This window comes from Triturus cristatus, chromosome 2_2 (genome assembly GCF_964204655.1).
Source record: "Triturus cristatus chromosome 2_2, aTriCri1.1, whole genome shotgun sequence".
NCBI classification, from domain to species: domain Eukaryota; kingdom Metazoa; phylum Chordata; class Amphibia; order Caudata; family Salamandridae; genus Triturus; species Triturus cristatus.
The window spans coordinates 967191722-967207428 of record NC_140582.1 but is presented as its reverse complement, the minus strand read 5'-3'; positions in this window follow the sequence as shown (position 1 = coordinate 967207428).

Here is a 15707-nt window from a genome sequence, read left to right as displayed (position 1 = left end):
TACGGGTCTGCAGGCGCTGGGGGCCGGCGTGGAAATTAAGTGAGCTATTGCTCAGAGTCACATGGTGCTAGAGTCGGTGATCAAAGCGAGAGCTCTGTGCTCCAAAGTCAGATGGTGTGGCTGCTGCGCCATAGCTGTGTGGAGAATACATTTTGGCGAGGGTGCGGGAGTTGCCTTACCTGGCCCTGGCTAAGTTGTCAGTTATAAGGTGGCTCTAAAAAGAGCCCTTGTGTTTATTAGTTGGAGCTACATATAAGTGCAGATGAACAGCTTCAGGTTATTCAGAAAAACTCGATTTCCCTGATCTGTGAAGTGTACTCCATCACTTCTGTAGATATCAGCCATATCAAAACGTATGTTGTTGTTGTAGATCAACCCCATTCTATGGTCTCTGAGGTATGCAGACATAGCTTTGTTGACATCCTTCCTAGATTTTTCAATCTGAGGACAAAATTGGTTTGACCATTTCCACTTCTGTCTTTGGCATATATTGGAATATACAAAGACAGTTTGAGGCAAAAGCAACATCAGTTGCCGAAAGGTGTCCTTCATTACCATTTCCAAACCTACCCCAGTCAATGTGCCTAGGTCGTTTCCACCACAATGCACAATCATGAGGTCAGGGAGGTTGGAGATGCAAACAGGTTTTAACCAAAGGCAACAATTGGTGCCACTTCAATCCTCTCTGTGCAATCCATTTAATTTCCACATTTTGTAAACCTAGGTCTTTATTTAATACATCTCTGTTCTGCATACCTCTTGCACCAGAAAACATAGCTATGTCCTACGATCCACACTAGCATTTTGAAGGTATGGCTGGAAGGTATGGAAAGATGTCTGTAGCTCATGCAGTTCCTTCGTAGAATAAGAGATATGTTTAAAGATGGGCGGAAATCTTTTTTTTTCCACAAAAAACGATAATTGATTGGAAGATAAGAAGCATTGGGTACTAAAAACTAGGGTGCATATTAGTTGCATGAAAAACCATGTTTGTCATTGGTTAATAAAGAGCAGTCTAAACGTGGAGTCCATACGATAAGATGAAATGTGCTCAGCTCGACCAGAAGTGCTATTTGCATTTGGAAAGTACATTTGGAACTTAAAACAATGGTGAACATTTAACCCGCAGGTGCTGTTAAATGTTCCAGAATATGCTGGAAAAAGTAATGTTTAAAACAATCATGAACTTTTAACCTGCAGGTGTCGTAGAATGTTCCAGAAAGTGTGGTGATAAAATAGGTTGAACTTCTGACCTGTATGTGGCACGGAATATTAAGTAGCTTTTCAGATGGAAAATTCAAAAATATCCAATGGAGATAAGTTTTGGAATGTCGATGAAGGAATGAAGTATTCTGATTTGTTCTTTACATGTATTTATATGTGGAGCAACAGAGAAATTGTGCCATTGCTGGTTCCATTCTTGATGAAAGCGGTGCAATACATGTACTGTGTGACAAAGAAAGAATTGCATGCGTGTGTGACATTTGAAATCTGCATACCAACTACAAAGGTGAGGTAGAAATGAACAAGGTGTGTTATGTGTTCTGTAGTAGTGATTAAGTATTTGAGGTGATATTTTTAAGTTTGAAAGTATTTTTTATTTCAAAATAATATACTGTTGGTAAAGTGTGGTGTTTCATATTGGTTATAAAATATGCATAAAGTTTGACCTGTTGTAAAATAAGGAATTTTTCACAAAGAAGAAATCTAGTTTGTCATCTTTAAAGGACTGTATGGTTTTGAAAATGAGGTACAGCGTTAATTTATGTTTGCTAATGTATTCAGGCGAGATAAACAAAATGTCTCACATTTGCAAATTATACTTTTTGTGGAAGTAGTGGGGAAGGGGGGGGGGGTAGGAGATGTATGTGTTATTAAGGTAAAAGCGATAAGACCAAACCCAGAAATGTTATGTGGACAGGTTGGGGTCTCATTTTTGACAGTGAGAGGTAGATTTGAATATAAGTCTAGGTAGGTTTTTGTACTGTGAGGCCATCTACAGTGTTTGGAGATTACATGGAGAGGAGATTGAGATAGTAAAAGTGATACGTTCCTTTTATATCTACGCATAGTTTGAATCATTTGAACATAGGTTGAGATATAATATGAACATGGTTTCTGGTGTGCATTTGGGTATAGTTAATAGTTTTAGTAGTTTCTGACTAGTGAATAATAAAAAGGTAGATAAACTAAAATATATCGTAGTAAACGTATTAATGATTGTCTGTTCTTATGAAATAGAAGTGGTTGGGGAGTGTTTCTTTAGAAGAGATGTTTTATAAATGTGTGAGAGATAAAAAAAGAAATGAAAATGTTTGGTATATTTTCTGTATGACTTTCTTGACATTAGTAAACTACATGTGATTATAAGTGATACTAATTTTCAGGCTGTGTCCCTGTGCTGAATATACGTAGGTGTTTAAGTGGTCCGGGTTTTACCGGTGCTCAGCTTCACTATCCCTTTTGAGACACTCGTCAATTTTTTCATTGCATTTAATGTCCTTAATATACATACAGTAAAGGGACGGTATATCAGAAGTTTGGGAATTAGAACTTTGTTTACTCTCCCCATCCTCTGCTATACACTCTACAGAGTGTTTAAACAACTTTATTAACATACAGATGTCTAGCTAGTAAAGGTGGTGTAGTGCCACTGGGTCCATTTATAAACCGTGCTATGGGATGGTTTATGTTTTACCCGCCAATTTGCATGTTTGAATACTTTTTTATGATAAGCGTTCCAGAAGTCACCTATTAAAATTAAGCCCGTGTATGGGTATAGTGGCGCTGCTAGGAATGGTGGGGGTTTCTGTTTGATTTCGTATGGTTTAGCAAGGGCGGGGTGGGGTGGGGGAGATGGGTATGTTGGTGATTAAAACACAGACTTTAGTAACGTGCAGGTGTCTAGGTACTAAAGGTGATGTAGTACCACTGGGACCATTTATAAAGCGCCCTATGCCATGGTATATGTTTTACCCGCAAATTTGCATGTTTTAATACGTTTTGCTGATGAGTGTTTCGGGAGATATCTGTTGAAATTAAGCCTCTGTATGGCTATAGTGGCGCTTCTAGGTTTGCTGGGGCTCTTTGTTTTATTGCGTAAAGTTAAGCAAGGGTGGGTGTGGAGGTGTTGTAGTGGTACTGGGATTATTTATAAACTGCCTTATGGTATGGTGTATGTTTTACTTGCAAAATTACAGGTTTCAATACCTTTTGCTGATGAGCGTTCTGGCAGACACCTGTTGAAATTAAGTCTATGTATGGCTATAGTGGCGCTAACAGGAGTACTGGGGCTCGTTGTTTGATTTCGTAAGGTTAAGCAAGGGCAGGGTTGGGGTGGGAGAGGTGGGTATGTTGCTGATTATAACACGGACATTTGTAACGTGCACATGTGTAGCTAGAGAAAGGTGATGTAGTGCCACTGGGTCCATTTATAAAGCGCTCTATGACATGGTATATGTTTTATCCGGAAAATTGCATGTTTTAATACCTTTTGTTGCTGAGCGTTCCAGCAGACACTTGTTGAAATTAAGTCCCTGTATTGCTATAGTGGCTCTTCCAGGTTTGCTGGTTTTCTTTGATTTCGTAAGGTTAAGCAAGGATGGGGATGAGGGTGGTGTAGTGGCACTGGGCCCATTTATGAACCGCTTTATGGTATGGTATATGTTTTAATCGCAAATTTCCATGTTTTAATACCTTTTGGTGATGACTGTTCCAGCAGACAGCTACGCAAATCACACAACATTTCTGTGGATAACAAATCTTCGTGCTGATAGACACTCTTGCACTGTGGTAGAAGGCTGCCAGCGTTGATGGCAAATTATGAAACTTGGTGCCATTGTACATTTAAATGGAAGCATGGACCATTTCTTTGTTACTATGGTGCAGTCAGGGCTTTAAGTTGGAAAAAAAACTGGGGGTGCCCTAAAAGGGGCGGGGCAAACCTCTTAAAGGGGTGTGGGCTATCCAAGTAGGGGCGTGGTCTAAATCAAGATAACTAGCATTGTGTGCTTAAGAAAATCCCCTCCAATTATCCTACGCTCGGAAAAAACACTCTTTAAAGGATTTCCCTTCCTCCTACAACTTGGCTCACCTAGCATGATGTCTCCACTTCTCAGTAGTGAGCAAAATGAGCATGCGCACATCGATGTGCATGCTCTCACTGCAGTCCAATAAAAAAAAAAAAGAAAACTGACTACCTTTGTGAGGGCCAAAAATAGAGCCCGATAGAGACCCGTTTCGAGGCCTTCTGAAAATAACTGCCGGTGCTCAGAGCCGGCCCACTTAAAGCCCTGCATCCATACATCCTAAGCACTGCGCCATCCAACCATCTTTCAATTCATCCATTCATTCCTACCTACATACATACATACATCTGTCCCTGCACTTATCTTAAGCATCTATCAGCCCACTCGCCTATGGTAAGCACTGTGCCATCCATCCAGTCATATGCCCATATATTCATACATACATCTGTCCCAGAACCACTCCTACGCATCTATCAGCCCACCCGTCTATCCTAAGTACAGGTCCATGCACCCATTCATCCTTCCATCCATTCATACATCCATACATCCATACATCTAGCTATCCATTCATCCATCTGGCCATCCATCCACGCGCACTTTTAGTCAACTATCCGTCCTTATTTCCGTGCACCCTCCGCCCCGATCCTAAATACCGCGTATTATACTCATCCACCCAGCCTCTTAAGGGGCCGAAAAGGCTGGCGATAAGCATTGACAGGCAGATGTTTCTGATAAAAAACAAGGACGCTTTGAGTTGCTCTTTGTGGACCATAGTTCACCACCCTTCTCTGGTGGTGTTTTAAACAAAGGTTGAGCCAGCAAAAGAAATGTAAAGCAGCTTTCAGTGTAAGACGTTTATTTAGAAACATAATGGGGCATATTATCAAGAACGTCGTTAAAATGATCACAGCTTTAGCGGCAGGAAACTGCCGCTAAAGCAGCGATAATGGGCATGATAATATGCCCTTGTGAATTCCCATAGCAGCCCAGGTTCTCGTGTGAAGCTGGGCTTCTATGGGAATTCACAAGGGCATATTATCAAGCTCATTATCGCCGCTTTAACTGCAGTTTCCTGCCGCTAAAGCGGCGATAATTTTAACGCCGTTCTTGATAATATGCCCCTACGTGAGCCAGGCAAAGCGTGTGTTTTCGTAGCACTAAAACAAGACACTGTGAAAGGTGAGAGCAGGGTTGTGCTGGAGTGGCTGCGTGTGGTCGTCTCCAAAGGCGCAACCAGAGTGAAATTTCGGGGGAGGCTAATTCTTTCAGCAATAGGCAGAGTGGGGATGTAGGGGCTCTAAAAAGGGGTGAAAAAGAACATAGCATAATTTACAAGCAAATGGTCTTTTGAAGACCTGTGAAGAACTCGGTGCGGGTCTGTGTGTGCGAATGGGAAGCTGTCTCAGGGAGTCCTGGGCAATGGACGTTGCGTGCCTGATGGTCTCTCTGCTAATCACGCCACGATGATGTTGCTCCTGCGCTGCAAAAAGAGAAGGGAAATCCGGAGAGAAAATGGCTCTCTTCAAAGGATTTTTTTTCTCCTACAACGTGACTCACCTGGCATGATGTCTCCACTTCTCAGTAGTGAGCAATGTGCATGCTCTCACTGTCTCACTGCAGTCCGATAAAAAAAAAAACAACGGACTACCCTTGCAAGGCCCGAAAATAAAGCCCCATAGAGGTCCGTTTCAAGGCCCCCAAAAATAAACTGCCGGTGCTCAGACCCCCACAGACCCCCCCCACTTAAAGCTTTGGGTGCAGTGATATATTTGCGTAGTTGTAGATAAAATTGTTAGGCCAATAATGGTAATTTTTCTGTGTGCCGTTGATAATATCATCCTAAGTACATAGATTACAATTTTTAAAAATACTATCTATAAAGTTGTCTGCGGTGGGTTGCAGAGGGAGTGCTGTGGTGTGGTGTGGTGCGGTGAAGAGGTGAAAAGTACGAGGTAGTGCAGTTAAATGTAAATTGTAAAGGTGTATGTAAATAATTAAATAAATACTTGCTGTATGTTCTATGGCACTACCCATCATCCAACTGCTCCCCTGCCCTGCTCCATCAAGTTGCAGCACTGCCTCTGGAAGCCGTCAGTAGAACCTATGTAATTGTAAGTTATTATTTTAATATATTGAACAGATGTAAAAAAATATTTGAATCTATTTGTTTTTCAGAAAATTATTTCGTTTGAATTAAAATTTGAAAATGCCTAGAAGAACTGAAAAAAAAGAAAAGAGAAAAAATATATATATTTGAACAAAAGGAAAGATTTTCAATTAGAAAAAAATGAGAGTACTACACAAACAGTTTCTTCTGGTAAGAACACTAGACAATTTCTAAAAAAAATATTACGAACATTTAATGAAAATAACATCACACATAGGAAAAAGAAGAATTTTTCAAGTAAGGAGAAGGAGACTTCAATTTCAAATACTAGGAAAAGAAAACATGATAAAGAAACAGGGCCCGATTCATAGAACTAACTTAAGACAAAATCTTAAACTTACTACCATTTTGGTATTCACAGAAGGCGCTTACTCATTTTGGTATTCACAGAAGGCACTTACTCATTTCGGTATTAACAGAAGTTAGGAGTCCTAACTTTAGGACTCCTAAATGCCTTCTGTGAATACCGAAAGTCTTAAAGTTAGGATTTTTTTCAGTTTAGGAGTAGTAAAACTTTACTACTCCTAAACTGAGAAAAATCCTAACTTTAAGACTGAAATGCTCAGGGGTGTTGGCGCCTTTGCGCGGTTTTCAAAGAGAAGCTGTCCCTTGTCAGCATCTCTCGTCACTGTCTGAGGAGCGCTCTCGAAGGTTCTCGCCACTCACCGCTTTAATACATCTCTGATTCCAGAACTAAAGGGTAGAAGGGCACTGGTTGCTAGAACCGAAGACTCCAGCTTCGAGGTCCAAGGAGTCAGCAGACCTGGATTCAACCAGTATCTGCTCAGACCTAGATCAAAGAGCCATCTTCTAATATGGATTGACCAAGGAAAGGAAATTTGGGTGTCAAGTGCCAGCAATTCGCTAGAGCAGAACACAGTCTTGAACAAACATGAAAGGAAAGAAACCAAGCAAAAACCGAAGTATCAAAGAATTTATGACACCAATTACGAAGCAAAACCAACAAACATTGGAAATGCAATAGGTCTCGCATTTGCTGGAGCTATTGGCATAGGGGAGCCGCATCGCTGTTTGTGGAGAGTGCTGCGGGACCAGGACGTGTCCCAGGGGGCTTGGCGTTCCACACCTGTAGCGGATTTCACCTTGCAACTACAAGAGACATCGCCGCTCCCGCTGGTGCGGGAGCCGCATTGCTGTTTGTGGAGAGTGCTGCGGGACCAGGACTACGTGTCCCAGGGGGCTTGGCGTTCCACACCCGTAGCGGATTTCACCTTGCAACTACAAGAGACCTCGCCGCTCCCGTTGGCGCGGGAGCCGCATCACTGTTTGTGGAGAGTGCTGCGGGACCAGGACTACGTGTCCCAGGGGGCTTGGCGTCCCACACCTGTAGCGGATTTCACCTTGCAACTACAAGAGACCTCGCTGCTCCCGCTGGCGCGGGAGCCGCATCGCTGTTTGTGGAGAGTGCTGCGGGACCAGGACTAAGTGTCCCAGGGGGCTTGGCGTTCCACACCTGTAGCGGATTTCACCTTGCAACTACAAGAGACCTTGCCACTTCCGCTGGCGCGGGAGCCGCATCGCTGTTTGTGGAGAGTGCTGCGGGACCAGGACTACGTGTCCCAGGGGGCTTGGCGTTCCAAACCTGTAGCGGATTTCACCTTGCAACTACAAGAGACCTCGCCACTCCCGCTAGCGCGGGAGCCGCATCGCTGTTTGTGGAGAGTGCTGTGGGACCAGGACTACGTGTCCCAGGGGGCTTGGCGTCCCACACCTGTAGTGGATTTCACCTTGCAACTACAAGAGACCTCGCCGCTCCCGCTGGCGCGGGAGCCGCATCGCTGTTTGTGGAGAGTGCTGCGGGACCAGGACTACGTGTCCCAGGGGGCTTGGCTTCCCACACCTGTAGCGGATTTCACCTTGCAACTACAAGAGACTTCGCCACTGCCGCTGGCGCGGGAGCCGCATCGCTGTTTGTGGAGAGTGCTGCGGGGCCAGGAATACGTGTCCCAGGGGGCTTGGCGTTCCACACCTGTAGCGGATTTCACCTTGCAACTACAAGAGACCTCGCCGCTCCCGCTAGGGCGGGAGCCGCATCGCTGTTTGTGGAGAGTGCTGCGGGACCAGGACTACGTGTCCCAGGGGGCTTGGCGCCCCACACCTGTAGTGGATTTCACCTTGCAACTACAAGAGACCTCGCCGCTCACGCTGGCGTGGGAGCCGCATCGCTGTTTGTGGAGAGTGCTGCGGGACCAGGACTAATACGTGTCCCAGGGGGCTTGGCGTCCCACACCTGTAGCGGATTTCACCTTGCAACTACAAGAGACCTCGCCGCTGGCGCGGGAGCCGCATCGCTGTTTGAGGAGAGTGCTGCGGGACCAGGACTACGTGTCCCAGGGGGCTTGGCGTTCCATTCCTGTAGCGGATTTCACCTTGCAACTACAAAGCCTATCCACACTTACGCTGCGCGGACGCGCGCGGATGTGCGCCGGGCAAAGCCTGGGCCAAGGGCGGGCCCGTTTGAGCCCGTTAGAGACCGATTGAGGACGGGACGGGGCATCTCCCTTTCATTATCAGACAAGGTTAGCAACATCATAGTTGCTCCCTGTTGCACTGAAAATCATCAGTATTATATACGGTTAATATAAAGGATAGGATACAGTCTTATTACCGGCAGTACTATGACGTCAGCTTCAGACAGAGGTCGAAAATCTATAGCTGGGACATTAGATCAATTCTTGGTGAGAGTTTCGTCTATTTTGGAAAAGGAAATGTATTATACGGAGAAACGTTTGTCTGTGGGATCTTTGGCTGATAAACGTTCTTCTCTGGGACAACTGGCTTATGTTCGTTCCCCGGTGTACCATAAAACACCGAGAGATGACAATGAAGTAAGCCTCGTGGAACGAGAGGTAGCAAATAGTTCTTCGTTACATGAAGGGCCCTCTCACTGCCTCCCAGAATCTGAAGGAATTAATCTCAATACCAGACCAAAAGTGAAACAAACAAACCTTATCCAAACCGACGTCGTGCCCCAGAGCGTTAAGACACGTTCTGCTACTAATGTCAAGGAGAAAACCCTAAACTCAAATAATAGTGGGAATGCGAAGAGCCAGAGACCTAAAAGGAAGCGTGGGGAAACGGCTAACGGAGGGAAAAATGCAAAGGCAAGGAGAACCAATCCTGTAAACGCTAGTGAGATGATTCCTGCCCCCATGGAAAAACCCACTCCAGGCCCCGGAGATGGAACAATATTCCCTCCCTTGATTCCATCTAAAGAGCTGCAACCAGACCTGGGAGATGACTTTTGGAAAAAGATAGAATCAATCTTCTATAAAACATGCCTTCCAATTTATGACAGACTGGATGCAATAGAAAACAGATTGGTATGTTTGGAACTGTCACATGCATCAGCACAGACTCGTTTAAAGAATGTTAGTAATTGTCAGGCGTCTGTTAAACCGACTGGAACATTGTCTGACAAATGCATTACTACTGCGAATGTTGCCTCAACTTCCACTTCCATTGTAGTCGAAGCCAGCTCCCCAATACTGAGGCAGGAAACCCGGGTCACTAAAAAGAGTTTTGCATGCAACACAGTGAGGGCAGGGAGGGTAACAGCTAATGAAAGTTCATCAGCTGCGCAATTGGGGAGGTAGTCACTCAGTACTTCAGTAGCAAGAAAACCCCACCTCCCACCTGAGTCCACACCTTATGTGGTGGTATTGGCAGGGGTCAAACCATTGGGCCCAGAAAAAAGGGAGGACTTCAGGGCATTAAAGAACAAGTGCGTTTTTTGGCTTAATTTAAATCGCCCCTTACCCCAGCACGTTTCAGCCGAAATTCTGTTTGCAAGACGAGTCGACTGGGTTGGTCCCAAGAACAAATCAATAGAGGGAGATTGCATAATAATAAATTTCAGAGACAGGAAGGCAGTTGAACACATTTGTAATTGGCAGAAATCAAATTCGTGTACTACCATCCTTTCTTTGCCTTTGTCCTTTTTTTATTGTGGACACCAACAGCCAATCCTAGACGACCAAGGACATAGAGGTTTTGATAATTGTGTCATGAATAACAGAGGGTCTAATGTATATAAGGGGACAGCTAGGTCCTCTGGGCTGGAAGATTGTGATTGACGGCCAGCCCACTCTGGTGATAGGAACATAACAATTGAACCAACCCAAACCCTTCTTGAGAAAGGTGAAGACCAATTAAATATAGTTGTGGGTGATAGACCAGACAATGAACGAAATCCGTTAGTTGGGTCAACAACAACTGACCTGATTCAGACAGGAGTGGTAAGCCCATTAACTTTGGTGAAAGAGGTGGGGTGTCCGTTGCACCCTCCAAGCGATGCTGGAGGTGGCAGCGAGCATGGCACCAAATCCAATATGGGCACTATTATTATGGATAAACTGGCTCACCCCGAGAGGGATGGTCTAGGCGCTCCATTGCTGAGTCTAGATATTAACAAGGGAAAACAAAGAGAGAATGGTCATTGTCTATAATATCTTGGAACATTGCAGGCCTAGGTCCTAAAATTGCCTCCCCTGAATGGATGGGATTCATAACAAAATATGATGTATGTCTCTTTCAAGAGACTTGGTCAATAGATCCTGTGTTCTGTAGTGGCTTCCTCAATTTTTATGTCCCTGCATTAAAAAGCGTAAGAGGCCGCCCGTCGGGTGGATTAACTATATGGATAAGGCAGGATTTGGGGCGGCAAGTAAACCAAGGTGTAAGAATTAGTGATGATATATTATCAATAAGGATTGTCTCCAAGTCTAGGATTAAACTGGAAATTTTCAATGTGTATGCAAGAGGCTTACCGGGGGGCAAAAAGTCTGTGGTTGTAAAGGAACTGGAAGACTTATTACACTCTTTGCCCTTGAACACTTTACCCCTAGTAGCAGGTGATTTTAATACCTCCTTTGAGCCTTTGGGCCACGATATATCACAGTTTACAACAGAGGAGGACGCTCAATGGGGTATTCCAACCCTCGAGATTGCTCCCGTGAAAAGGTGGACAGAGGCGGCAATCCAGTTAAAAGGATTGTGCATAGGCAATCATTTGAGGGCAGCCAATGGGAGAAGTGTGTCAGACAAACTCGGAAAGAACACCTTTGAAAATGGCCGCAGGGCGAGCCGAATAGATTATTTGCTTGTTCATGTGAAGCTCTGGTCCCATCTTGGAGATATGAAGGTCAACAACCGTACCGAGAGTGATCACCATCCACTCACCTCGGTATTTAATTTGTCCTTATCTGGTAATTTAGTATGCCAGCAAGGTAATTCCGAGCCCGAACAAATTATGACTAATAATATGCGTCATCTAAAGTGGGGTAGGATTGTGGGAGACTCAAAAATTACGACAGCGATCAAAGAAGAAGTAACTGGTGCATTACAGGTACCTGGTTTAGCTGTAGATGGTTGGAACTCCTGCCAGATTGTGGTGGAAGCTCACAACAGGCTTTTTGAGGGTCTGAAAAAATATTTTGTTAAACCTATCTCAAAAAGAAACACCAAGCACCACAATAACGAGGGATGGTACAATTTTGACTGCAGGAAAGCCCGGGCTAAACTTGGTAGTGCCCTCAAGACGAAAGATTCAATATTGGTAAGGTCTGCTAGGTTATTCTACAGGAAGACAATGAAAGAGGCTAAGGAAATGTGGGATAATGAAAAGTGGAAGGATCTCCTTGATGCTTGCAGGCGTAAGAATGGCAAGCAATTCTGGGACATATACAAATGGGATAGGGGTGGTGTTCCAGAGCGCCCACAGAATAATGTGACCCAGAATGCGTGGGTTGAGCACTTTAAACCACAGTATGCAGCAACCGGTGAAGAAAACTCTGGTGACACTTTTAGCCATGTATACTATGATAAGGTAATATTTTCACCAATAGATGTAGCAAGGGCCCTAGACACAGTGACTGGGGGTAGAGCACCTGGCATGGATGGAATTCCAGCAGATGTGTTTACTAGTGATAGACACCTCTGGTGTAGTTATATTACACGTCTTGCTAATGCAATCGCCCAGGGAGCTGATATCCCTTCCTCATGGAAGGGAGCTGAAATTGTCCCGGTATTCAAAAAGGGGGATAAGTCTGTAGCTGGCAACTACAGGCCAATCAGCTTAATAGATTCAACACAGAAGATCATTGGTCGTTTGTTTCTACATGAGATCTTAACATGGATAGAAGACCGGGAAATCGTAAGCCCAATGCAGGCTGGTTTCCGACGCCGGACAAGTACAATTGACTAAGTTTTCCGTTTTGTTACCTTATATTGGAAGACGGTGGTCTTAGGAAAGGGTGCTTTATATGCGGCGTTTGTTGACCTAAAAGCGGCTTTTGACCTGGTCCCACGTAGAAAGCTCTGGCAGGTCTTGAGAGAAATGGGAATTGCACCTGAACTCCTTTCCGTAATCATCCGCTTACATGAGGGTAATGTCGCTCGGGTTCGCTGGGGGTGTGTGGGAGAGGTGACAGAGGATTTTCCGGTTGGCAGGGGCGTGCAACAGGGGTGCGTCTTGGCACCGACCCTGTTCTCGCTCTTTGTCAACGGGGCGGCCGACTTCCTCTTGCTGACCCCCACCGACGCACCGGTATTGGCAGGGTCACGTGTCCCCATCCTCATGTTTGCGGATGATACGTTGATTACCTCCAAGACCCCAAATCGTTTACAAACGGCACTTGGGTGTTTTGAAGAGTTCTGCAAAGTGAGGGGCCTGGAAGTCAATATTGAAAAAAACAAGTTCATGTCCTTTAATGAACATAAATCATACAAGGGAAGGATTTATATGAACAATTCACCCCTGGAGCAGGTTACTTCATTTACATATTTGGGAATTACATTGCAGAAAGACATGCGTTGGGGCTGCCAATTAGATCGTGCTGTACTTATACACAAACAAAAATCAGGTGTGCTTCTCTCCAGATTTAAAGCCTCATTTACAAAACCGATCTCCCCAGTATTTGAAGTTTATGGGATGATGGTTTTGAGCTCATGCTTATATGGGGCTGAGCTCTGGGGATTACGCAAGATTACAAATCTTCCTTCAAGTACGCCACTGCGACCTCTATTATTAGATCTTGGCAAAAAAGCCACTTGAATATCTTGTGAAGCTTCGTCCAATACTTTATTGGCGCCGGCTTTGGTGTACAGGTGAACTCATCCAGTATAGGAGTGGCTTTATGGACGTAATAAAATCTGATTTGTTTCACAAAATACATTGGTTGCATGGGATCAAATCGCTTCTTGGTAGCATAGGCCTGATCGATCTCTGGAATGACCCATCAAATGCTGTTTTCCCAACAAAGGAGAAGTTGAAAGCAATATATTGGGAATGGGTATTCAAGGTGGAAACTACGCAAGGTCTCTCTACCCATCTAACGTGTTGTTTCCTCGACTTAAAGGTTTGTCCATCCCTTGAGAGGATATAAACGAAAAAACCCTCGATCGTAAACTGTATTTCCAATTACGGGTGGGTACTTTACCCGTTGCTGAATTCACCTCCAGATGGGGGGGCCGACATAGCAAAAACGATAAGTGCTATAAATGCGTAGATGTATGTGAATCAGTAGGACATGTACTATTTTTTTGTCCTATGTATGTAGTACCTTGAAAAATCTGGATAAAGCCCATTTGTAGATTTTTGGGCATTAGAAGATACGCTATAGCTGTGCGTATCTTGTGCACAGATTCTGCCCCGCCCACCTGTATAGCTGTGGCTAAGTTTTTGGGATGGGCCTGGGGTATACGGTCAAAAGTCCTGAAGTAAGATGTAAATTGTTTTTAATATGCCCATATTTTTTAGCATCTATTAGATGTAATTAATCTTGGTTGGTAACTAAAGCAGTATGACCCTTGAAATGTGTCATGTTGATTTAAATGTAAGATGGATTGGTTTTAGATCGGCTTAATAGCCTTTTAAGTATTGTATTCGATGATTATCTAGAGATTTAATTGTAATTTTAAACTTTTAGATAATTTATTAACTGTTTTTGATATGATTGTAATGTGCTTTTATGACTCAATTGTCGAATAAAGCTTAATTGAATTGATTAGCACTGATCAGTTTGAAGAATAAATTGGAAAGTTTAAAGTAGTGTGCTCTGAAATACCAAAGTATGTTTGTTTTTGTTGTCGACGTACTCATTATAAAAGTCAAACTAGGAATGTTGATTTTTATTTGAAAAGTGAAAAGGAGAACGATAGTAAGTGGGAAGAATTTGCAACTTACTTGTTGGTGGAAGGTCGATTTGAGTTAGGTAGTGATTAACGTGTATGTAAATATTGTTAAAACAAATTAGAAGAGAACAAAATGCCTGCTAAAGCAGTACATAATAACTTAGAATTAGTAGCTATTCCGGAGGAACTGGCAGAATTGAATACATATGAGTTGGTTCTAATTCAAGATGTTCATCCTTTTCAAACTATAATTTGGATGGAGCCTAAAACCGGTAAACTGCCACCAACAGATTGCAAAGGGGGCTAAAAGGAAGGGTGGTGTACTTACCTTCAGATTTTAGGAAAAATATTAAAACTATTGCTGGAGAGAAAGAGGAAAATGAGGCAGTAGTCTTTCTAGTAAATGGTGTACCAACACAGAGTCAGAAAATATGGCAAGAATTTGTGGATGTTGAAAAGGCTACCTTATATCTTATAGAGACCAATATTTATTACAAAACTGTAAATGTGGGTGACCAGGTGATAAGTTTAGAAGATGAATGTGAAATTTCAAGTGTTCAAATACAGAAAGTGGACAAGTCAAGGACTGAAGAGATTTATGAACATTACACAATATGTCCTTTGCATTCAAAAGAAGTAATAGAAAGCAGCCTTGAGTTATTTCAAATGAAAAAAGCACAGGGAACTCCAATGAGTGTATGGGAGAAGAGCTTGGAAGCTCATTATTTTCCACAGCTGTTTCCTACTGGAGAAGGTGGACGATATGATGACCGACCAGTACGGATTCCAGCTTCAGAATATCGGTCAACAAGATTATATTCTGAAGACCCTTGATTTCGACAGTGCATTCCATACATATTTCACCTTTTGTTTGTAAGTGATATATCTTCTTTGTCGTATGCAGTGAACCACATACCTAAAACTGGAGTTCATCAATCACTTATTTCTGCGAAAGAATTTATGGAGAAAATAAAAAAAAAGATGAAAGTTTAGAAGCATAGTTAATCAATTTGATGGCATGTCAACGTGGAACAAATGAGTATTGGTATTGTTGTCAAGTGTATGTTACGGAACTTAGGTACACCAACATGGTTTGTCACACTTAGCTGTGCAGAGTATGCATGGGAAGATTTGGTTGAATTTCTAAGAGAAGTTAATTCCAATATAAAAAATGTTGAAATAAAGACTCCTGGTGAACTGTGTTCATTGGATCCTGTAAATGTGTGCAGATATTTTAATCATAGGTTTCAAGCTATGATGTCTTTTATCTGCAATAAAAAGAATCCACCTCTTGGAGAAGTTACCAATTTCTTTTGGAGAAAGGAGTACCAAGCAAGAGGTGCACCTCAATTTGGAAC